This window comes from Rattus rattus, chromosome 12, assembly GCF_011064425.1.
Source record: "Rattus rattus isolate New Zealand chromosome 12, Rrattus_CSIRO_v1, whole genome shotgun sequence".
Classification (NCBI taxonomy): Eukaryota; Metazoa; Chordata; class Mammalia; order Rodentia; family Muridae; genus Rattus; species Rattus rattus.
Genome location: NC_046165.1, coordinates 19,149,967 through 19,174,627, shown reverse-complemented (window position 1 = coordinate 19,174,627; position 24,661 = coordinate 19,149,967). Strand labels below are relative to the sequence as shown.

Here is a 24,661-nt window from a genome sequence, read left to right as displayed (position 1 = left end):
TCAGATGGTTTACCTGATCCTGATTTAACTTTGGTACTTGGTATCTGTCTAGAAAATTATCTGTTTCATCCAGATTTTCCACTTTTGTTGAATATAGGCTTTTGATTTTTCTACATTTCCTCAGATTCTGTTGTTATGTCTCCTTTTTCTGATTTTGTTAATTTGGATACTCTCTCTGTGCCCTCTGGTTAGTCTGGCTAAGAGTTTACCTATCTTGTTGATTTTCTCAAAGAACCAGCTCTTGGTTTTGTTCATTCTTTATATACTTCTTTTTGTTTCTACTTGTTTGATTTCAGCCCTGAGTTTGATTATTTTCTGTCTTCTACTTCTCTTGGGTACATTTGGTTCTTTTTGTTCTAGAGATTTTAGGTCTGCTGTCATGGTGCTAATGTATGCTCTCTCCAATTTATTTTCAGAGTCACTCAGAGTTATGAGTTTTCCTCTTAGCACTGCTTTCAGTATATCCCATAAGTTTGGATATGCTGTGCCTTCATTTTCATTAAAATTCCAAAAAATCTTTAATTTCTTTCTTTATCTCTTCCATGAACAAGTTGTCATTGAGTAAAGTGTCGTTCAGTTTCCAGGTGTACGGGCTTTCTGCTGTTTTTGTTGTTATTGAAGACCATCCTTAGTCCGTGATACTCTGATAGGATACATGGGATTATTTCAATCTTCTTGTATCTGTTGAGGCCTGTTTTGTGACCAATTATATCATTAATTCTGAAGAAGGTACCATGTGGTGCTAAGAAGAAGGTATATTCTTTTGTTTTCAGATGAAATGTTCTATAAATATCTGTTAAATCCATTTGTTTCATAACTTCTGTTAGTTTCTCTATGTCTCTAGTTAGTTTCTGTTTCCATGATCTGTCCATTGATGAGAGTGGGGTGTTGAAATCTCCCACTATTATTGTGTGAGGTGCAATGTGTGCTTTGAGTTTTAGTAAGGTTTCTTTAATGAATGTAGGAACCCTTGCATTTGGATCATAGATATTCAGGATTGAGAGTTCATCTTGGTAGATTTTTCTTTTGGTGAATATGAAGTTTCCTTCCTTATCTTTTTTGATAACTTTTGGTTAAAAGTCGATTGTATTTGACATTAGAATGGCTACTCCAGCTTGTTTCTTGGGACCATTTGCTTGGAAAATTGTTTTCCAGCCTTTTACTCTGAGGTAGTGTCTATCCTTGTCACTGAGGTGTGTTTCCTGTATGCAGCAAAATGCTGGGCCCTCTTTACGTATCCAGTCTATTAGTCTATTTATTTTATTGGGGAATTGAGTTCATTGATGCTAAGAGATATTAAGGAGTAGTGATTGTTGTCTTCTGTTATTTTTATTGTTAGAAGTGGAATTATGTTTGTGTGCCTCTCTTGGTTTATTGCAGGAGATTACTTTCTTGATTTTTCTAGGATGTAGTTTCCCTCCTTGTGTTAGAGTTTTCAATCTATTATCCTTTGTAGGGCTATCCTTTGTAGAAAAATACTGTGTAAATTTGGTTTTGTCATGGAATATCTTGGTTTCTCTATCTATGTTAATTGAGAATTTTGCTGGATATAGTAGCCTGGGTTGGCATTTGTGTTCTCTTAGGGTCTGTGTGACATCTGCCCATGATCTCCTGGCTTTCATAGTCTCTGGTGAGAAGTCTGGTGTAATTCTGATAGGTTTGCCTTTACATGTTACTTGACATTTCCCCTTACTGCTTTTAATATTCTTTCTTTGTTCTGTACATTTGGTGTTTTGACTATTATGTGGCAGAGGGAATTTCTTTTTTGGTTCAGTCTATTTGGAGTTCTATAGGCTTCTTGTATGTTTATGGGTATCTCTTCCTTTAGGTTAGGGAAGTTTTCTTCTATAATTTTGTTGAAGATATTTACTGGCCCTTTAAGTTGGGAGTCCTTGCTCTCTTCTATACTTAGTATCCTTAGATTTGATCTTCTCATTGTTTCCTGGATTTCTTGGATGTTTTGGATTAGGAGCTTTTTGCATTTTATATTATCTTTGATGATTGTGTTGATATTTTTATCATATCTTCTGCTCCTGAGATTCTCTCTCCTATCTCTGGTATTCTGTTGATGATGCTTGCATCTGTGACTCCTGATCTCTTTCCTAGGTTTTCTGTCTCCAGGGTAGTCTCCCTTTGTGATTTCTTTATTGTTTCTATTTCCATTTTAAAATCCTGGATAGTTTTGTTCAATTCCTTCACCTGTTTGGTTGTTTTTTCCTGTAATTCTTTAAGGAATTTTTGTGTTTCCTCTTTAAGGGTTTCTATTGTTTACTTGTTTTGTCCTGTATTTCTTTAACAAAGGTATTTATGTCCTTCTTAAAGTCCTCTATCAGAATCATGAGATGTTGTTTTAAATTCAAATCTTTCTCTTCCAGTGTGTTTGGATATTCAGTCTTTGCTTTGGTGGGAGACCTGGGTTCTGATAATGGCAAGTAGTCTTGGTTTCTGTTGCTTAGGTTCCTTCACTTGCCTCTTGCCATCAGGTCATCTCTGGTCTTAGCTTATCTTGCTGTCTCTGATAGTGGCTTGACCCTCCTATAAGCCTGTGTATCAGCACTCCTGTAGACCTGTTTTCTTTCAGCTGGATCTGGGAACAGAGAGCTGCTCCTAGATTTGTGTGGCCTGAAACCTCCAGGCAAGTCACTTGGAGCAGAAGACTTAGTCTTACTCTGTTCAATACAGCGGGCACTAGGCATGTTCCTCTTGGGCTAGGAATGTGAACAGAAGTGGTGGTCTCCCCTGAGCTCTCGGGATTGCCTGAACTTCTGAGAATTCAGCTCTCTTCACGTGGGATTTGGGAACAGAGAGCTGTGGGAGTGGTTCCGCTCCAGGTACCGGCAGAAACCGGAAGTGTCCTGTCCCAGGTGACTTCTCCCTTTGTGTGTCCTGAGGCCACCAGGTGGGTCACTTGAAGCAGAAGAGTTGGTCTTACCTCTGCTCTCAGGTGTGTCAGTGCTCCTGCCAACTTATAGTCCAGTTTTTTAGGAGTGGAAGATATTAGCCTAATAATTCCAAAACGACTATATAGCTAAAAATTAAACTATGCACTCTAAAAGCACAGTGCAGATGCAATGAAAACTTAGTACAAATTTCACATATCTCAGCACATGCGGCATACATGAAATATTCATGTAGATCCATAAAGATGTGCAGTGGAAAGTGCTGTTCTTATTAAAAGTTCACTGTGTTGCTTAACTTTAGATTACTCCAGAAAGTCATTCCAGGAGTGACTATAAACCACCAAATTCATATTTATTGCTCTTTTTTTTTTTTTTTTTTTTACTTAGCCATACTTAACAGCATGACAGGCACAGTCTATCACTTCTCTGTTCCTAATTAAATGAGTCACCACCCAAGAGACGTTGACATGCACACCAATGCCTTGTAAGGTGACTCACAAAAGTCAAGTGAGGCCTGAGCTTCATCTTCATTAGTGAAGCCGGAAATTGTTCTCTGGGAGCCATCATCAGAGGGAAGTCTATGAGTCACCACATAAATTCAATGTGAATGTCTTCCATCATGTCAGGTGTCAGTCACTCTGCCTGTGAGGGCCTAAAGATAGGACAAATTACCTGCTCTTTAGGTCTTATAGTCTCTTATGTCATCTTGACCAATAAAAGGATTCTTTTTTTTTTTTTTAATTTGTAAATGTGTCACTCTAACTAAAGTCAGTGTTTTGTTTCCTGTTGTCATGTTTGTTACATATTCAGGAGAGTACAAATGGTGAAGAAACCATGTCCCAGCAGTAGAAGCGAGGAGCAAAAAGTAAAGCTTAACAGATAAATTAGAACTTTAAGGTAGAAAAAGCTTGGCTACATGCAAGTGAGGGGAGGGAAAGGTAGTTAATACTTCTTCAGCAGTTGTACTGAGAACACTAAAAATGCTTCTGCTAGGGGAGGGTATCAACATTTTAATCTACCTTACACTGATAAAAAGAAAAACACACAGCACGGAGGAGGTGGCTAGGGCAAGTCTTGATGGAGCCACAGGCATTAGAAACAAAACTCTCTTTGTTTGGAGAACACTGCACCTGCGTTAAATTTACTGCTGACATCTCTGTGCAGAAATTTGATTTTTCACTACTTCCCCCCACCTTTTATTGTTTTCAACACGGAAGAATGTGAGGCATGCCACTTGTCCTTCTGGTCGCTGTAGTGCTTCTGTCTGCGACTGTGAAAAGGAGCGGGGCTTCCTCCCCGCCCTTGCCCTCAGCACGTCATCTGGGCAATGCACCTGCACCGTAACACTACACTCTACCTTGCGGAGCCTCATACTTTTGTGACACACTCAAGAGATCAATTTCCTGTGGATCTGGGCCTTGGAGACAGGGCCTTGTTCTGACAAGGAAGGGGGCTTTCAAATAACCCTGATGACTGAGGGCAGTTCAAATAGACTCAGAGCCTTGAGAGGAGCTGTTGTGCCAACATTATAGTTGGTGGCTGAGGAGGAACCTATAGGGAGAGGAATATCCATAATTTCAGTTTCTATGGTGACTAAGTTGTGGTGGCTCTCCCTTTCTCCCTCCCTTCCTTCCTTCTTTCCCTTCTTTCTTTTCTTTCTCTCCAGCTATCCTACAAAGAAGATAAGGGGAGGGTGGTAGAAAGTACGTAATATGGATTCCCCCCAGAAATTATTCAACCCACAATTTGCACTGGGTCCGTAGTCCCTGGACCCAGTGCCTAAGCCCACTTTGCCATCTCAGCAGATCATTACTAAATGCTTGGAATATGAATGAATGAATGAATGAATGAATGAATGAACAAATGAATGAATGCACAACTGATCAGTCAAATGAGTGGTCTGCTACAAAGTCCTGAGGTACATGTTTTAATATTATTTTTTTATTGTTTGAAATTAGGCCAAGTTTCCCCTTACATTTCCATACTCCAATCTATCCCAAGCATTCCTCTTGATCTCTATCAAATACATGGCTTCTTTCTCTTTAAGTGTTCTTACACACACACACACACACACACACACACACACACACACACACACACTCCACAGAGGAATGAACATATATACCTAAATGTAACCTGCACAGTCGGTAGAATATTTACTTGTGTAATGGCAAACCACTTAGGATGGCTAATTAGAGACCTCTTCCTTCAGAAAGATCATTCCTCCTCTTGATAAGACTGTATCTGCTCAACTTTCTCTTCAAACTCAGGAATTAGAAAACCTTGAAATGGAAAAGAAGAGAAAGATGAAGATAGGGTGGAGTGTGGAATGCTCAGTCTGTTTCTTTAACGTCGGATCAGTGGGTGCCAGACGTGGCCCCGAGACCTACCAGTTAGGTTGTAAGGAACCATCCTTCATACTCTCAAGTGAAATTAAAATAAGAAATTAATATAAAAGTCTCAGAAAAGCTTCCTGCACCCCCCAAAAAAAGAAATTTAAAAGCAATTAGCAGTTAGTCAAAGAGTAGTGAGGGAAAGCTTTGACTTTGGTTTAGCAAAGACATTTCCTTGTATTAAAATTTTTAAAGATTTACAAAACGCCACAGGCAGCAGATGAAGAAACCTTAAATGGGAGGACTTGTCTTTCACCATCTGCTCTTCCTGTCCATTCATAAATCCCCAGGCAGGGCTGGTTGGCACTGCTGTTTGCTTTCTGAATACCTAAGAACCTCTCTGTGGTTGCAAATGTGCTGGAGGTTAATTTATTCTCTCCCAGAAGCAGAATTAAAACAAAAGCCTTCTCCTCTTTCTTCTCAGACTTATAGGACCTCTCTCTCTCTCTCTCTCTCTCTCTCTCTCTCTCTCTCTCTCTCTCTCTCTCTCTCTCTCTCTCTATTTTGCTATTTAACCTTTAAGGTGAGTATCTCCTGGGTTCATTTTGAGAATCATCCATGAGCTTGGCTAGGATCACCCAGTTTACAATGGCCTGAAAGATTGTATCTGTGCATTCCGCGACTGCTTCCAAGTAGCATCTGATGTGTGAGGTGTAAGTTTAACTTTGGCTCGTTTATTAGCTGCCTATCTGTTGTGAACATCTCACATTTCCTCATCCTTTTTCCTTCATATTTTATTGGTTCTTAGGAGGTCTGGAAAGGGAATCTAATAATTAACCCTGAAATATGTTTTATGTGGCATTTCATAGTATCCTTACAGGAGAGATCCTTAAGGACCTCTTCTTCTTCTTCTTCTTCTTCTTCTTCTTCTTCTTCTTCTTCTTCTTCTTCTTCTTCTTCTTCTTTCTTCTTTTTCTTCTTCTTCTTCTTCTTCTTCTTCTTCTTCTTCTTCTTCTTCTTCCTCTTCCTCTTCCTCTTCCTTCTTTATTTCTCTCTCTCCATCTCCCTCTCCCTCCCTCTCCCTTCCTTCCTCTCTTACCCCCCCTTCTGTGTGTGTGTGCGTGTGTGTCTGTCTGTCTGTCTATGGGTTTGCTTGTTAGTTTTCATATTGTATGTCTAAGCATGCTCACTGAAGGGTCTTTGGAAGCTCAACTTTTGCCAGAGTTCATTTCTAATTTCCCAATATGTTTGGCTTGAAAGAACTTGTACGTCCTCTGGATGTCCTTACTACCTCCTGCTCTGCCAGTTGACCTTCCCACTGACAGGGCCGAAGCTTCCCCTGCCACCTTAAGCCTGGCTGATTTTCTACCCTCGCCTCTCAATTATGCACACAGATGCATGGCTCAAACCTCCAGAGTCTCTGGGACTTCACTGTGCCCTCTTCGGGTCTTAAAGATCATAGAGTGTTGGCCTGGCTAACTTCACCATGTAAGGTTTTTCATTTGTAATTTCTTTATAGTGCAGGCTTAATAAAAACCGAGGTCTTAAGAAAGAAAAGGAGACCTTTAAACTGTCCATTGAATATGTGGCTTTTCTAAGACTCCATAGACCTCCTTCTGTTAAGCACTTCTGTCTAGGTGTGCTCCTTCAGGCTCATTCCTGTGATGTGTTCCATATATTTTGATCATATTATATCATTTAGCTCATCTCTTCCATGTTTCCCCATGAATGTGTCTCCTCCAGTCCATTCCAAATCATCTACTGAGGACCAGTTATTCTTGAAACCTGAAAGAAGGAAAGACATTTTGTATCTGCCTCTCACTCACCACTTTCTCTCTGCATGGAAATTCTCTGGAACGTTTATCATTGAGCCTTTCTATTGCCTCCAAAGTAGACTCATTTTGAGGGGTTGGAAGTGCATCATCTGGTCTTTGATTTTCTTAAAGCTGTCTGGCCATTGTATATTCTGTATACAATGTGTATTATTCAACTCAATTCAGCTCAGCTGAACTCCCTCTATTGACTAACACCTGAGGAGATAGTGTATCCTCCTTGGTCACCTGATATTTTCTTCTCAGTCCGTTCCACACAAGAACTTAGCATTGTAGCATAGATCTCTTATGAATGAAGCAAATGTATCAGAGTCAATGCAGTACAAGAAATAATGATGGGTTTTCTGAAGCACACCATCAAAATATAGCTTTGTCCACCTGGAAGACAACTTTTCCTATGAAGAAAAGTTATTTACATATTAGGGAACACTATCACCAATTTATTTATTCTAGATAAAGTTATATGTCATATTCAGAGAACCCAAAAGCCTTTGTGCCTTCTTTCTAAAACCTGGAATTACTTATTTTCAAGAAATTACTTTATTTTTATTTATGATCAGATTTTACATCATTTTAACCATTTCATCTTTGCTGAAATACTTTCATAGCAGTATAATGGGATATTATGTCAAGATCAATTTTTGAGGCATTAGCTGGTCTTTTATTTTTTTGTTATGTATTCATGAAATTAAAGCCCTTTGCATTTTTTCCCTGGCTATCTGCAGGATACAAATTAGTATGTGGTAAATACTTGGTAAAAGCATCTGTACACATTAAGCTGTAGAACACTTCGTACATTCATGTGATGCATGTTTTGTATTGAGGGAGAGATGATTATGACGTTAAAAATAGGAGTGAAGCAAACACTACTGATCAGGCAGAGCAAAAGCAGCAGCAACCAAACCCTGTGCCAGGAGAGCTTTGTATGTTACAGAAGACAGTGGTTTGAAACTGATACTTAATTGGATGGATACAGTTATTTATGCCTCTCACATAAATAGTTCAGGATAATCCCTTCCTGATGTAAGGGAATATTTTTAAATGAGTGCTTCATACTTCATAGACCCCAGTGCATCGAGCAGGCTATCTAGATTGTTAAATCATTTAAAGATATGCTTTATCCGTATGAAGCATCATTTATTCATGAGCCAATTACAGGTTTCACAGACAAGATGTGGAATCTGAATCCCTAGATTTAGAGTGTAGCAAGATCAGCTTTCTGCTGTGGGAACACTGCTTTAAGTGACAGGGACAGGCAAGGAGGTAGACAAGGATGAAACTTGAGACTTGGGGACTAGCAACTTCAGAGTCTAGGGACACTGCAGAAAGGGTCTAACCTGTAGCAAGAACGAAAACAGGAAATAGAATGAAGTCAAGAAATAAGGTGACTAGAGAGAGAATGAATAATGGAATGTCATGACTTAGTAAAATCTTTTGTGGCTTTGCAAGCAAAGAGAAATAGGTTGGGAGGGAGAAGAGTGAATCTGGTGAATTCATAAAAGAAATGTGAGCCAAGAAGAAGTAATATGTGAAAGGTAACCGGCATTTTAGGGGGTAAATAACTTACCCAGGCTATTCTATTTCCATACATTTTCCTATGATGAATGATGTGTTAATCATGGTTGCTAACCTGACTGCATTTAGAATCACCATGGAAGCGTACCTCTGTATGTAGGCATACCATATATTCAGTTACCATTGTCTCGTGGGCTGGGGTCCTGGCTGGATAAAAAGCAAGCAAAGAAAGCATTCATCTTTCTGCATCCTAACTGAGGACTGAGATTGCCATGTGACCTCTTTCTCCTGCTATTTTGTCTTCTCTGACTCTTTGAACTGCCTCCTGTAGAACTATAAGCCAAAATGAACCTTTTCACCATCAGGGAAACGCAAATCAAAACGACTTTGAGACTCCATCTTACTCCTGTCAGAATGACTAAGATCAAGAACACAAGTGACAGCTTATGTGGCAAGGAAGAAAGGGGAACACTCTTACATTGCTGGTGGGAATTAAAAGTTGTGCAGCTACTATAAAAAAATCAGTATGGTGGTTCTTCAGAAACCTGGTGATCAATCTACCTCAGGAGGCAGCTATACCACTCTTGGGTGTGCATAAAGGATACTTCATCCTATTAGCAGGACAGTAACTCAGCCATGTTCACTGCAGATTTATTCATAATAGTCGGAAACTGGAAACAACCTAGACGTCCTTCATCTGAAGAACAGATCTAGAAAATGTGGTACATTTGCACAATCAAATGTTACCTGGCTGTTAAAACAAATAACACCATAAAAATTTGCAGGCAAATGAATGGAACTAGAAAAAAATCATTCTGAGTAACCTAACCCAGACCCAGAAAGATGAATATTGTATTATATTCACATATAAGGGCATATTAGCCATTAACTAAACAATAACCAAGCTACAATACATAGATCCAGAGATGTCAAGTGTAGAGGATAGGCAGGACATATGGATCTCCCTGGGAGGGAGAAGTAGAAGAGATTTTAGGGGTAGACCACAGTGGAAGGCAGGAATTGGAGAATCGGGGCAGAGGGAGAGAGGAAACAGTTGAGGGAGAGGATGAATTGAGAGCCAGCTAGAATTGGGAGGAAATTGAGGAGTGGCATGGAAACCTAGTGCAGTGGAAACTTCCTAAAATACATAAAGGTGATCCTAATGAAGTTTCCAAACAATGAGGAAAACAGAACCCCAAGTGACCATCTCTTGTCACCAAAAGAAGCTTCTAGTACTGAAATTGAGTTACATCTAAATGTGTTGTTGGCCAGAGGGGCCCCATGAGAACCTACAAACAACCCAGGCTGTTGCCAAGACAATAGGTTAATGTCCACAAACTTATAGCAAGGGTCCATTGCTAACGATAACATCTATACAACACTGAACAGGAGAAGGGTGAGCTGGTGCCTACATAGACCTTTCACCCCTATGTTCTAGGAGCTTTGGTACAAGTCCTCTATAGGCCACCAAAAGAGAAATGTAAGCACCAAAACCTGCCACAAAACCTTTCCTATACAGTCTGTTCTGACAGCAAAATATACTAGGGCGATGGTGGTGCAAAGTTTGTGTAAGTGACCAACAAATGTCTGATTTCACTTAAAGCCCACTTCATGAGACGGCATCTGTACCTGACACTGCTTGAGTAACCAAAAACATGAGATTAGATAGCCCAGAGATAGCATCGGATAAAACCGATGACTACTGGTCTAAAAAAAAGGTAACAATAAAATGGCCCCTAATGATGTTCTGCTATACTCATAGATCCATGCCTTATTCAGGCATCATCAGAAAGGCTTTCTCCTGCAGCACATGGGAACAAACACAGAGACCAGAACCAGACATTGCACAGAGAATGAGACCTTGAACCTCAAAGATCTAAATGGGGTGTAAGAGATCCATTCCCCTCAGAACTCAGGAAACTCCCCCTACCCACCCAGAGGGACAGGTAGAAAGAGTGTAAGAGTCAAAGGGGATGGAAGACATCAGATGAACAAGACCCTCTCAATCAGCCGAGTAAAGCTCATCTGAATGCACAGAGACTAAAGTAGCAAGCACAAGGCTGGCATGGGTCTGTGACAGGTCCTCTGGGTCTTGTGACTTCTCTGGGTGCCTTTTTTATTATTGGTTTACCTCATCCAACTTCAAGGTGACGTGGAGTTTTCTGTTTTTGTTTGTTTTTTAATCCTATTGTATTTTATTTTGTTAAAAAAAAAAAAAAAAACAACCCCTTCAGTAACTGTTTAGAAAGCCCATCTTGCTGGTATCATGCAGCACTGCCTGGGAAAGCACCCCTGAGACAACCCCCAGACACTGAGAGTCCCCAAGCACCATCACTCAGATGCACAAGTAAAGGGTGGAGAGATAGAAGAGAAAGAAAAGCAGAATGGTGTATACAATGAAGACAAGCAGAAGTAAAGATTGGTGAGTAGAGAGCTATGCCCTGATTTAAGTAGCCAGTGATACCCCCTGAAGCCACGGTGAGATCTTGGCATGAGCTGCTACAATGGACCATGTTTGAGCCAATGGTTCTGCAGCAGCGAAGGTCTGTTACCACCAAAGGCCACGCAGACATCCCTGGTCTGGGCTGCTCCCTGGAGCCTTGTCGATGATGTGTGATGGCTATGTAAAAGCTGGCCCTACTCCTTACCAGTTGCAGCACCCAAAAAGCTGGCCCTACTCCTCACCTGGGCACTGTAGATGAGCTGTCCCTAAGGACACAAGGACAAGAGAGCTGACCCTACTCCGCACCACCTACAGCACTCAGGAGAGCAGACCCTGACCTTTGGCAGCTGTCACATGGGTTAGCTAGTGTTGAGCTAGGACAGTGTTGAGAGCTCACACTGGTGGTATGGGTGCAATGGAGCTGTCAGGCTGACCAACTCAGCTACCACCAAGGCCCAGACCTAGGGCTTTGAATTGGCTCACCCAACATCTACCACATTTGTGACATTCTGGAGCATGTGAAGGGGACTGTCCTATAGATCCAAAGCTGCAGGATCTCCACAACACAGAGCAACAACAGACTATCCAAGGGGAGTCCCAGTGAGGATTCAGTACTGAGAGTGTAGCAGAAGTCAAGAGCCTTGAACTGGACCAAATGGCTCACTGCAGCGAACGTTTACAGGAAAAGCTGTTTAGCAAAAGGGATAATCTGTGGCACTTGTGACATACCATAGCTTACACACTTAGTTTTCTTTTGGGGAGAGGTTGCAAAGGTGATATAGGGGGTCAGAGAGATGAGTGATTGGGGTACATGTGAAATTACAAAAAAAAATTGAATGTTTCAAAAAATCATCTCAGTCACTCAAAACCTACCATCTGACTTCTAAATATGATTAGTTTTTGACACTAAGCTCATACTAAGAGTATACAAACATTTAGCACTTCTATCTCTTCCTGAGGAAATTATTGAAACCACTTCCCTTCTTAGTTATAGTACACTTTTAGGAGCTGGGGTAGATCCAGGTACATAACTATGCATAATTGAAAGGTACCAATCTCTATTGGCATGACCTAAACATTGTCCCTCTAATGCTAGTAAAGTAGTCATGAAGCAAACTGTCCACCAAGATCAATCTTGATCAGGATTTGCTCATTCGTTCAGGAAGTACTCAGTACATTCCATTTTTATGTATGAGGCCCAATTCAAGCTTCTGAGAATATTGGGGAGAAGAAACTACTCAATGTTATTTTATGGAAAATATCTATTCTCAATAAAAGAAAAATAATGGAAATTAAAAAAACATTCAATACACTTTTGAAAGAACAATTTTCTTTTTAAAAAATATTGTTTTCAATATCTGTATATTGTACCTAAAATAAAATAGGGAAAATAAATTTTGACCTGTGTGGATACTGAGTGGAGACAAGCTGTCTGACTCAGTTGATCTGTGCCTAGTTAGTTCCTTAAGGAACTACCTAGAGGGCTGAGACCTGGCAGGGGATTCCTGGTACCTACAAGGAACTCTCTCATGAATGAGGAGAAAACATGTTAGGTAGAGGCAAACCATGAAAGTTCTCCAAACTCAGGAGCTAGAATTTATGAGATTAAGCTACAGCTCTTTAGTTACCATTCCTTTGGTCTTAGTTCCTTTATCTTTCTTCACCTCTGTTTTCTCCCTAAGAGGAGCACACCTGAAGTTCCTTTCCATTTGCTATAGATTTATCTGGTTGATATATAAATATCTGTATAAGAAAGCATCTCGTAAAGGAAAGGTTGAATCAGGTGTAACAACTGCACGACGTTTTGAGGTTTGGAGAAGGAGGTTGTCACACAGGGGAAAGAGGAGATAGACATGTTGCTTACAAATAGCTGAAGCCACTTGGGTAAGAGACAGGAGAAGGGGGATCCTCATGGGAAACAATCCCCAAACTCAACACTGAAGACAATAGTTCATTATCAGCTCACAAATTTGGGAGATTAATGAACCAAACTGGGAGTTCTTGGACAGTTGTGGTGAGATGGTAACTGGATCTAGGTACGCCCTAAAGATGTCTTCTGTCATGTTTTGGTTCCTGACATGGAATGCCTAGAGCAGGTAGAGGCTAGTTAAGCATGTCTGCCTGCGTAGGACCTCTTCAGATGACTTGCTTGGGCTCTCATAAATGTAGGTCCCATGTGGTCAGAATTTTTCCCTGTGACTTCCCTTAGAATGAGACAGAAAATGTAAAGTGTGCCTCCTATAAAGCCAGGACTTCAGACCCAGCCCACTGAGACCTTTAGCGCTCTCTGAGATGGCTAGAGATGACCTAAATGTGTTCAAATTCAAACTCAGGCTTTGACAGAACAATGGTCAAAGGACACGGAGGGCTTTAATAGGTTCAAAAATTGTTAAAAGTTACTGTTCTGGAGGGAAAGAAAGTACTTGTATGACAGTCTGTCACACGTCAGTTAGTCAAATTAGTACTTTACCTGAATCTCTTTAGATTTTTCTGTTAGAATTATTTTATGTGTCTGAGTGCTCGACTGCATTATGCACGTGCACCATGGGTAAGCCTGATGCCTGAGGAGGCCAGAAATACTAGACAGTTTTCTGAACAAAATCTTACCTGTGTTTGGAACTACCGTGTTGACTGGAAGAATTCCCATGTGTCAGTCTCCAGCAATAAGTGGAGTAAGGGAAGAGTAGAAGCAACGTGTTGCTTTCCTCACCATTAAAAAATCAGTCATGGCAGTTGGATGTGGTGGAACACTCTGCACTTGGGGGGCAGAGATAGGTGCATCTCTGTGAGTTCAAGACCAGCCTGGTCAACCTAGTGAGTTCTAACCCAGTAAAGGATGTATAGAGACCCTGTCCCAAAAAAAAAAAAAAAAAAAAAATCATGTGTGTAGGGTGGCCCCATCGCCCAACGGGGACCTCATCTAACCCCTGGACATGTTCTCCCTCCCACTTGTTGGGCATTTCAACTAATCTCATCCCTGTTGGGTCCTCTTGCATTCCTGGCATCTGGGACTTGCTGGTGGCTACCCCTAGATTCCCATCCCCCAATGCTACATACCTCTGTTCAAATTCCTGACTCTCTGTATATCAACCCAGTCTCCTTCTATACCTGATCCTGCCCTTCTTTTGCCCCCTCCCTCTCCTCTCTTCCTTCCAAGTCCCTCGCACCCTCTACCTCCCCTGAGTATGTTGTTCCCCCTTCCAAGAAGGACTGAAGCACCTGGGGATCCATCCCATACAGACACCAAACCCAGACACTATTGCAGATGCCAAGAAGTGCTTGCTGACAGGAGCCTAACATAGCTGTCTCCTGAGAGGCTCCACCAGAGCCTGATAAATACAGAGTCGGATACTCACAGCCAACCATTGAACTGAGCAGGGGGACCCAAATGGAGGAGTCAGAGAAAGGACTGAAGGAGCTGAAAGGGATTGCATCCCCACAGGAGAACAACAATATCCAACAAACAGACCCCACAGAGCTGCCAGAGACTAAACCACCATCCAAAGAGTACACATGGAGGAACCCATGGCTGCAGCCACATATGTAGCAGAGGATGGCCTTGTCTGGGATCAATGGGAGGAGAAGCCCTTGTGAAGGCTTGATGCCCCAGTGTAGTAGAATGCCAGGGCAGGAAGGTGAGAGTGGGTGGGTGGGGGGAGCACATTAATAGCAGGGAGAAGGGGGAGGGGATAGGGCGTTTTCTGAGGGGAAACTGGGAAAGGAAATAACATTTGAAATGTGAATGAAGAAAATACCCAATTAAAAAAATTACAAACCCAGAGCTTAAAAAAGTCTAAACTCCTAGGTAAAAGACAATTTTTTGAGAAAGTGGTAATCCCAGTTACCTAAGGTGATTAGAAAAGTTAAATTATTTATTGAAAACAAGATATACCAACATATGTAAATTGTATACATAAATTGTATGTGCATGTATCAATAGATACACAGATAGACAGACATATAGTCAGATGAATAGACAGACAGATATTTGAAATACAGTATTTAAAAAAAAATCCTCAAAGTATTCTTAGTCTCATTGCTCCGTTTTAAATCTTTTCTGAAATGAATTTATTTAGAAGTATTGCTCATTCTGTACTTCAGGGTCAATGTCTATTTCTGTGTGTATTTTAGTTTTCTTTGTCTACAAAAATAAAACAAATAATTTTTACAAAACTTAAACTTAGAGACTGAGAAAATAAACATATGAAAAGAAAGACAACTTCAATATTGTTTTAATAGAAGCATGCTTTTCTTATTAAATTTTTGGGGTGGATTAAAGATGAACAAAACACAAGCCAGAAATACAGTTGGAGCAGCACAGGCTTGGAGATCTAATAAAACTACTTGTCCTGAGCATTCATCCCCTTTCAGGCTGATGATGTTTTAACTGAGCACTTGATTTGATAGCTATCTGCAGTGGCTCAAGAAAAGTTCAAACCTTTGGGACTAGATTTCAGAACAACACATAGTTTGTTACAGCTAGATGGTATTATAGTCTTATCTTTTCTTTAAGAAGAACCCTACCCATATCAGACATCCTGGCCACACCCACAGTAGCTCAGAGAGTGCTGGTGAAAGTCGGGTGGTTACTACCCAGGGTTCAGGGAGGCATTCTTAGAAGACCAGAAGTTATAGGATAGAGCGAGAAGCAACTATAAGATGTGCAACTATAAGAGAAGCCACTGTAAGATACACATAACCACTGACATGATACACAGAAATAGGTATATCTTTCCAAACTTCCAATAATGGAAAGTCAGTCTACAATCACTAACTTCTCTACAACCCTCTTCTGAGACTTCCTAGTGTTCTAGTTCCAGGATTAAGGCAAGCATGTGGCCACGCAAAAGGCAGAAACTCACCGTGAATGCGTCTACATTTGCTTTTATTGAATTTCCCAAAATTGCCAGGTTGAGGAGAGAAATAATTTACAGAACAACAGGCTGGAAGACATGTGAAAGGCCATCATGCCTGTCTCTTCTTAGGTTGCACATTCTAAACAGCGAGGCGCAGAGCAATTGTTCAGTTCACAGAGTTCTTTGCGATCTAGTGCATATCCAAGACCAATATAAAGTGCCCAACTCCCCAGATAGTCTTGTGGTCCACACTCACATAATAAAGCAACATCTGTAAAACTGCCAAGAAGGCAAGGCGGCATTTATATGTACAAGAGAAATAGATTTACAGACACCCCATGCCATGTTTTAATGATACTGATAGTATTAAATCAATTTTTAAAAGAGCTTCATCATGAGATTTCAATGACCACGCCGTTGATTAAGCATGGCCGTAGTTTTCTTTGATGAGCGGTTGAATAAACTGAACTCCCTAGAGGTAGCGTGACTCGATCAAGGGCACGCAGTGAGCTGCCAAGGAGACAGAATTGCCAGGCAACTGAGTACTGGTCTGTTAACTTCTGCCTACCCCACCACGCTTCTCATTCTCAAGAAATGGTGTGCTTTAGAGTCAGGCAGAAGAAGCAGATTAGAGATCAATGATCACAAGGACTATGGCTAGGGACAGAAGTAATTTTCCTTTGCTCTAATGGCCAGTGGGTCTCAGATTTAGAAGAAGGCAGACTTATGGGACCCCTTCCAGAGTGAAGGAGTTTACAACTGTTTACAACACATTATTGAGGACACTGCCTGATGCCAAGTTGCTTTGCCAAAAAGGCCATGTTGTCACACAGCATGGAGCCCAAAGGTTGTTTTGGAAGTCATTTCTGCTTGCTGGATTTCAGGATATGAGACAGCATGTGGAGGGAAGTGAAATGAGAGAGGTTTGTATCACTGTGTCAAACCATAGTGAAGCCTTGTTTATTCAGATCATCCCTGACTCGTGATCCATAAACTCCTTTCTCTTATTTTAGAACAAAAGATTGAAACGTCTTTTAACCCAGTGCCAAAATATGACATGAGGTATAAGAATGAATGCACTAACTATGGGAGACACCAGATCACCCAGGTGAGCTGCAGCTAGTCTTTGAACACGACATTATTGCAGACACATGAACAGGAAGGATCTGGTTGCTATCTGCATAAAACGGCTCATAAGAAGCCCATCCTGAGAAGGATTTTGACCTTCTCAGAGTTGCAATGATACCATCAGGACCCGCTAACCCATTACGGTCTCAAAGCCTTAACATGTTGCGGCCCCGAAGTGAGTAGCAGGGACCCTGCGTGTTTACAGCCCTCTGTGTTAGCTTAGTGTTACAGTGCATCTTGCCACCATTGACATTGGCACATACTCTTCCTGCCTGGGGCAATGGATGTCTAATTTGATCAATTTCAGACCCTATAATTTGAATTCGAGCCAGACCACAATCAAATCCTAAAATTTCTAAAGCTGCCACCATCTTGGAAATGTCATATGTGGTCAATGAAGCAAGAAACAGCTATACAAGGGATAAATACAGTCCATTTTAATGAATTTTCCATCTGCTCCTTGATGTGGGGCTACCAGTCCATTAGCTGCAATTGACACATCTTGATGAACCTTTCCTTTCTTTATTTGTCTGCTGGAGAAAAAAAATATTTTTTTTTATCTCCATGCACCATGCCTACCCAGATACCCTAAACATCGAGTTTCAAAGTGCTACGTAGATTGTTTTGTGGCTCCTAGAAAGTATCTGAAATCTGAATACAAAGCACAAAAAAAGCAAGCGGAGAGAAAGGGGCACTTTCCTACGTGCAGAAAGCAAGCCTGTTAGAGGCATAGACTGCTTTGGCAATCCCTGTCAGGCTTCCTTGTGTCTGAGGAATTGTATGCTCCATTCTAAACCCTTTTGGAAATGGCCAGTTTGATAGAATAACATTGCAGGAAACCACTCAAATTGAACATGTTTGCTGTTTTATGTTCTGCCAGGCAAATGTCAGAACAATGCCAGGAGACCAGAGTAATTTCGAATTAGAGCTAGCAGGAGGGGCCCGGGGAGGCGTGGAAACCAGAAGGAAAAGAGCCGATGAGAGCAGGAGGCAGAGCTGCCTCGATGGGGAGTTTTAGAGTAGAGAATGAACTCTCGCTGTTAAGAATTAAAGGCAAAATAGATTGCGTCTTCTGTGTAGTTTTGTGGTCGGTAGCCTGGCTTCTAATGTGAGAATCGCGTTGTAGAATTTAATTATTGTGGGCAAAACTTTTCTGGTACATCTCGCTCCGTTGCTTAATGGTATTGGAAGCAATGACTGTGGAAGAGACGGTTCCATCGGAGAATGCACTCATGCAGCCTCCTTATTGCAGTTTGATGATCTTTGTCTTGAATATTCATCTTTTATTACTGGGGTGTCCCCCCCACCCCGCTTCACAGTTTTCGGTTACATAGTATGCTCTACGAATCATTTTAATGACCCAGAACAATTTTCCCTAATTGTTCCTTCACTCTCATGTAGAAAGACACGCGAGACACAGCCCCTCCCCCTTGTTTCTTCTAGGCCTGACAGTATAGCAGAACTTATTGGTTGGAATATCAATACTCCTGAAGGAGTTTGTCTTTCCAGAAGGATCCACATTAAGGAAAGCTGTATGAGGGACCACACTAACTCTGCCTTTGTTTTCTTGTTTTGTTTTATTTTAGCGGATGCTCATAAATTAGGAAAAGTAAGGTGATGTATGCTAGCTACACTAGTTTGCTAGGCTTCCTCAATGCACTACCACAGACTGTACTGGTTAATCCTCATCTTCTTATGAAACACAATGGCTTTGCTACACAAGACAGGAGTGTGGTACTTTCCTACCATCATTTCTCAGCCTATAAGTATCAAATTGTATATCTTTGGAATGAGTTGTATGTTTCCGTTTGGTTGCATTGACTTGAATTCCAGAAAAACTCATCAACTGAGCTTTCACTTGGGATTAATACAGAATTTCCAGCAATTTCTGAATGATCCTACACACGCTTTTGCCACTTTGAACTGCATAATATTTATACAAGGTGACATTTGCAGCATTGATGATTATAAAATCAAAATATCTATGTCCTGTGCCCAGTATCAAATATTCAGTCATCACAACATCTAATTATTTATATAAAAGGAAAGAAGCACATTTTTCTCAACCATACTAGGCTTGTGTCCATCTTTAATGAGTTGTAAAAATCATATGTATACTAAAGAGTTGTCTTAAAATAAAGTTTTATGATTAACAAATGTTCATTTTGTATATTTCATACCTGAAGTTCATGCAATATTTTTTTTTAGGAAAAGGATCATGATTTGTAAAAGTTTAAGAAATCTTGCCTTAATCATTGGAAATATCTTTTCCAACTTTCTGAAAGTTAGAAATTCAAGATCAAGGTGTCACCACAGTTGGTTATTCCCAGACCTCTCTCTTTGGCCTACAAATCCCCATCTTTTCTCTTCATCATCATGTGATCTTCCATTTATAGCCGTCTGTGCTCTAATCTATGTTTCCTACATGGGTCATATTAGATTAAGATGAACCACAGTGATCTTGATTTTTGTTATTTCTTTGATCACCCCATCTCAAATACTCTTTCGACTACTAAAACTTAGAATTCCTGAGGTATTAGAAATTAGAACCTCAGGGTGCATTTTGGTAGAGCATGTCTCAACCCACAACATCAGCCAAAATCTCAAGAATAATCTCCTGCCACAGATTTTTATGACCCTGTCAAAGGGCACGAAATAAATCGTGACCGAAATCTACCATTCGAAATGGTGACTTTCCAGTGATGGTAGCAAGCCGTTTAGTTCTCCACAAATTCTTGGTCCATGCATCGAAATGCATGGTTTTGTTCATATTTGTCATCCATACATAAGCAGGCCTTAAGTAGCTTCCTAGTGAATGTCATGATATGGTAAAACCATGAGTGACATCACATTATCTCCAACATCTGAGCAATGGTAGTGCCACACCAAAATACTTTCCTTCAGTTTATTTGGTTCTTCATTCATTGTAATAGGTTTAGATGAGAGATCAGATCTCTTTATGTTAGTGTTACAGGGGAATTCACCAATTACCTACATGAGATCTTAGTCCTACTGCCATTATCCTTTTCTGTTTCTTAGGGACTATCAAAAGAATAGGAACTTGTCATTTTCACTCTGTTTCTCTGTAGCTCAGAGTTCAAAGTTGAGCCCAAACAGCCCTGAACTTTTGGACTGAATGATACAATAACATAAACTCAGTACATTCGGGACGATTCTAGGCTGTCTAGAAGTGCCTTCTATGCTGCCACTGTATCTACACTGTTCCCTATAAGTTAACTTTAAGTTCCCAGGAGTTTGCAGCCATTTTTAGAAGAACACCATAATTGAATCTCAGGCCTCTAAGTATTTCACCTCTTTGCAAACCTTACATTGTTAAAGGTTTCATAGGGAATACAGCAGAGGAAGGGAAAGAATGCATAAGCTCCAAGAGAAAGAAGAGACCTGTGAAACGCCGATTCCTGGACATGACGTGGATATTGCACACATCAGCTCACAGCAGCCGTGGTTAGCTGCACAAGACCTGCATGATATCGCACCAGTCAAAATCCCAACATAAATTGGGGAGGGGCACCCAAGGTCCCACCCTTGGCAAAGAGCTACTGACACTAGGTGTTTACTGAGGGAGGGAGAGTCAATCTCCTTTGGGGACATGACTGCTAGTGAGTTATTCATATCTCAGTGGATGACCCCACACCCAAGGGCATATGGACAGTACTACCTGAACTCAGCAGGCTTTAATAACATAAACAAGGAAGGAAATGATGGCCATGACCTTGGGCCTTGGGAGGGAAATGTGGTAAGGTTGGAGTTGGAGAGAAATAATGATGGATGGACACGGTGCATTATATAAATAAACAAAATGTTTAATGAACAAAGAAAATATTACAGAAAGGTTGAGGGTTTTCTCTGTATATGTCTTCCAGTGTTTCCTTTCCCTCTTTCCTTACCTTCCTCCATCTATTGCTACACACACACACACACACACACACACACACACACACACACACACACACACACACACCTTGATCCCTCTAAAATAGTTTGCAGAGCAAGAACTTCTGATATGGAAATACATTAAGGTAGATACAGATTTAGAATACTAGAATTTAAGAGGATGACGTATTAGGGTGAAGCTCTGCGTTGCTTTGCTTTTTCGATAGAAGTGGGCAGGCTGAAGTATGACAAAATAAAGTGACAGTTCACCCTGTGTGCCTACTGTTCTCTACTTCCTTTCTTCCTTCCTTCCTTCCTTCCTTCCTTCCTTCCTTCCTTCCTTCCTTCCTTTTTAGATCTTAAAAGTTGGAGAGTTGAGCAGAGACTGAAGGAAAGGCCATCTAGAGATTGTCCCACCTGGGGATCCATCCCATATACAGTCACCAAACCCAGACACTATTGCAGATGCTAAGAAGGGCTTGTTGAAGGAAACCTGATATAGCTGTCTCCTGAGAGGCTCTGCCAGAGCCTGACAAATGCAGAGATGGATGCTCACAGACAACCACTGAACTAAGCATGGGGTCCCCAATGGAGGAGTTAGAGAAAGGACTGAAGGAGCTAAAGGGATAACCCCAAAAGAACAGCAATATCAACCAACCAGATCCCCCAGAGCTCCTAGGGACTAAACCACCAACCAAAGAGTACATAGAGTGACCCACGGCTCCAGCCACAGCTGTGGCAGAGGATGGCCTTATCCGGCATCATTGGGAGGAGAGGCCCTTGGTCCTGTGAAGGCTTGATGCCTCAGCGTAGGGGATGCCAGGGCAGAGAGGAAGAATGGAATGAGTGGGTGGGTGGCTGAGGGAGTACTCTTATAGAGGCAGGGAGAGGTGGGATGGGGTAGGGGGTTTTGGAGGGGAAATCGGGAAAGGGGATAACATTTGAAATGTAAATAAAGAAAATATCCAATAAAAGAAAAAAAAGGTCAGAGAGTGGGGCTGTTCTCTGCGTCTGTCTCCTTGACTTTTGTGTCATCTCTAATTCTCTCAGACTGTGTTGGTGAGTCAGATACCATTCAGTGTTGTGACTGGATTGAGTGACCTGTCTGTTTTGGCTATCCCATGAATTGTACTTTTCTGTTTATCTTTTGCTCCTCAACATTTCTTCTAGTAATAGTGCTTTGTTTTCTAGAGAATGGTGAGCTTGCCTGGGTAACATGGTGGTGCTTATGAAGACAAATGAGGCATGACAGCTCATGAAGTCAGGACTGGCCACCAACAGTTATGTTCAGTACTTAGGATGAATCATGGTGGCAGTGTTCTAATATTAGCTCAGGAATAATTCTTCTTTGATAAACATTGTCTGAGACAGACGCTGACAGGGTAAAGTTCATCCACAACAAATATCTATTCCTTGAGTCCCTGCTGAAGTACTTCCTTCTGACTCTTGTTGGAATCTTCCTTGTTGTCTTTAGTCTTCCCTTGTCTTTGCTTCCTTCTGGGCCTAAGTCTGAAGCAAGGTCTGGTCTTCAACTGTACAACATCTGTCAGTTGTCTCTATGCTATTGAATCTAAGACAAAGGCTCTGGCGACCAGAAAGAAGAAAGTTGTAATCTTAGATGTATTTCCTAAGTCCCTTTCACTCTTGTTGGACTCTCCCCAGGATTATTGACCATTAGAACACTCCTATGTTTAAACAGTATTTACTTTCAACTACTGTTTTAACAAACAAACAAACAAACAAAGAAAGAAACATCTTAATGGCTTAAAACAGCTACAAATATATGTTTTAGTTTTGGAGATCAGACAATCAAAACTTGTCTCAGGGCCAAAAATCAAGGTTTCCTTGTTGTTCTTTCTAGAGACTCTTGCAAGAAATCCATTTCCTTGCCTACTCTGGCTTTTGGAACCTTGCTACACTTCTTGAAAGTCTGATTGTGTCACAATGTCTGATTGTGTCCTTTTCCACATTTAATTAATCTCAAGCTACCTCTGTTATCATACTTTCTCTGAATCTCCAGCCTCTTTCTACATTTTAAAGACCCCTTGTGATTTCATGGGGACCATTTGACAATCTCCTTGATGTTATTAATGCCTTTAATTTCATCGGTAACTTTAACTCTCCCTTGCCACAGAATGGAATATATTTACAGGGTCTGGGATTTGAATTACAGGCATCCTGGGTAGCTATACTATCTTCCACAATGACAAAAGCTTCAGTGACCAGGGTTATTATTGTTCTTAAATAACGTAGGGATGTAATTGTTTATCATTAGTATGTTTACCAAGTTCCAGATTTTACCAAGTTCCACAGCCTTAACCAACTTTGTATGTGGGATTTCTCTAGCGCTGCCTAAAATGGGCTACATCAAATTCCCAGGATCTAGACTCACCTAAGCAAGAAGCCATTACCATGCCTATGAAGGGTTATCTAGATGAATTGAGGTGGGAAGCCCACCTTACATGCTAACAAACCGTTGCACGGACTGGAGTCACAGGATGAATAATCGGGCTTAGTCAGCTTTGAAGACATCACTCTGCTTCCTGATTATAGACGCTATGTGACCCTCCGACTTTGTGGCCATGTTTTCTTGCCATGACAGGCATGAAACATAAGCCACAGACCGATGCGGAGGTGGTGCGGAGCGTGTAGGCTTTGGGCTACTCTCAAAGTGTGGCATCTCGCAAGGCTGCAGCAGAGCCTCTGTAGGAAATGTGGGAGCTTAACAGCCAGCAGCAGTGACAGCAACCCATAGTCATGAGCGACAGGAATCCCGTTCTGCTTCCTGAAGTGGAAGTGCTCACGTACAGGGAAATCTGCCCAGCACACGCCTGCAAGGTCTCACTCCAAGAAAGATTCAAGGAGTTCTAGATCAAAGTCAAGATCCAGATCGGAATCTAGGTCTAGATCCAGAAGAAGTTCTAGAAGGCATTGTACAAGATCACGATCATGATCTCACTCTCACAGACGGTCCCAGAGATTATTTTATGTCCGAGATTATCCCAGACGCTACAGTCACAGCCACAGCCACAGTCATTCTCCCATGTCTGTTCCAAGGTGTCATGCTGGGAACTGGGCAAATCCTGTCCCCCAACTGTTGTCTTAGAGTGTTTGGATTGAGCTTGTACATAACAGAAAGAGATCTAAGAGAAGTGTTCTCTAAATATGGCCCCATTGTATATTACTAGCAGTCTAGACGGTCAAGAGGACTGCCTTTGGGTATTTTGAAAATGTAGATGATTCCAAGGAAGCGAAAGAATTTGCCAATGGAATGAAGCTTGATGGACATCGAATTAGGGTCGATTTCCCTGTAACAAAAAGGCCTCATACCCCAATACCAGGAATTTATATGTGGAGTCTCACTTATGGCAGTTCACAATGCTGCAGGAACTATGATAGAAGATATGATCAGGGTTATTTTGTCAAGGACTATTATAACAGATCATACAGAGGGGATGGATGGAGGAAGAGGAGGATGGAGAGGAGCTCAAGACAGATCAGATTTACAGAAGGCAGTCGTCACCTTCTCCTTAATACAGTGCTGGAGGATACAGGTCTCCTCGATCACGATCCTACTCATCTCGTCGCTATTAAACCATGAAGTTGAAGACTTCCTGAAACCCGCCATAAAACCGGGATATTGTTTGTGGACAGTATTTTCTCTTGTCTCCTGTTTAAAAACTGAACAGGGCCTAGTGACGTTAGGTGACTTTTATACCTTTTATGGTGACTACTTTTAGTGGAGTTGAAATGCTCTTTT

General features: G+C 41.2%; 1 pseudogene; it reads left to right on the top strand.

Annotated features, from left to right (window-relative positions):
• Positions 1 to 13,567: 13,567 nt before the first annotated feature.
• LOC116913890 lies at positions 13,568 to 24,495 on the top strand (annotated as a pseudogene).
• The last annotated feature ends 166 nt before the right edge of the window (positions 24,496 to 24,661 follow it).